We start from the raw sequence: 1,443 nt of genomic DNA on the forward strand, positions 1-1,443 counted from the left end.
AGGTCACTGAGGCACAGAGAAGTTAACTGACTTACCCAAAGTCACACAGCTGACAAGAGGCAGAGATGGGATTAGAACCCACAACCTCTAACTCCCAAGCCCGTGCTCTTTCCACTAAGCCATGCTGCTTCGCATGATATCCACCCTCAGGATAAGGTTTCAATCAATCACTGGTATTTATTGAGCACTTACTGTGTGCATAGCACTGCACAAAGTGTTTATCACTGTGCTAATCACACAAACCACTTCCTTTGAGTGTCAAATATTAAGACAATTTACTGTACTCTCCCAAGTCCTTAGTACAGCTCTCTGTATCCAACAAATGCTCAAAAAATATCACTGATTGATTGAAAAATCCCTGTTAGAAATTGGCTCTTTCAGTTTAACCCATGGTGGTGTTTACTTTCAAATCAAAGTCATGGAATTGTCAACATCAAAATCTGAACCTGGATGAGAGATTAGAGTTGAGGGTTGGGGTGGGAAGGCCAGGGAAGAAAGGGATATTCTTCCACCAATCAATCAATCAATCAATGGTATTCATTGTCTAATGTATGCAGAGCACTGTACTAATGGCTTAAAAGAGTATCACGCAGAGTTGGAAGACACGTTCCCTGCTCACAACAAGCTTACAGTCTAGAGGGGGAGAGTAACAAATACAGTGCTCATCTCCCAGCAGGCACTGAGTAAATACTAATGTGGACGGTGAGAGTTGGAGGAATGGAAAAGAACTCTTGTACAGGCAAAAGCAAAACAACTTCTCCATGCCAACTGATACTGATGCTGAAACTTCCCCAGCTGTGACTGCTGTTCAGCACTCAACACAGAACTTTTTTCCATCTCCCTCGTTAATTAGACCTAAGGAGTTCCTCCCCTCTCAGGATCGCACCTGAAGAGTTTCCAGTACTCTACCAGTCTCGGCTATGGGAGGGAGAGTGGAACAGAGTCCTACCCATTCCATTCCTAGCTTGGGCAGAGGCTAGTGAGTGGAAGGCAATCTGCTACAAGTCAAAACTCAACGCTTAGTACAGTGCTCTGCACATAGTAAGCACTCAATAAATACTATTGAATGAATGAATGAAAACTCACCTGTGCTAGGCAGCAGTGGCACAGGAGAGAGTCGAGGGTGGAGACTCAAGTTAGGAGAAAATGGTAAACTACTTCTGAATTTTTACCAAGAAATCTCTATGTGTATACTTCCAGAATTATTGCAGATGGAGATGGGACGTTCTGGGCGGGATGTGTCCATGAAGTCACTATGGGTCGGAGACGACTCGACAGCATAAGACAAGACCAGCAAGAAAAAATAACCTTTGTTGTTGGGATTTTCCTCAAGCCTTAGAGACCACTGTGTTTTCCAAGTGTTTGTAAGAAAAAATCACTAAGATTCTAAGGTTACCTAGGGTGAGCTAACAAGATTAATAACAATAATAATAATAAAGGTAA

General features: G+C 42.8%; 1 non-coding gene across 1 annotated transcript; it reads left to right on the forward strand.

Annotated features, from left to right (window-relative positions):
- Positions 1-868: 868 nt before the first annotated feature.
- LOC114811530 lies at positions 869-1,006 on the forward strand. The gene has a single exon (XR_003759227.1). It is a non-coding gene; the product is annotated as a small nucleolar RNA SNORA7 (small nucleolar RNA).
- Positions 1,007-1,443: the final 437 nt, after the last annotated feature.

The sequence above is a fragment of the Ornithorhynchus anatinus genome, chromosome 4 (assembly GCF_004115215.2).
Source record: "Ornithorhynchus anatinus isolate Pmale09 chromosome 4, mOrnAna1.pri.v4, whole genome shotgun sequence".
Taxonomy (NCBI): domain Eukaryota; kingdom Metazoa; phylum Chordata; class Mammalia; order Monotremata; family Ornithorhynchidae; genus Ornithorhynchus; species Ornithorhynchus anatinus.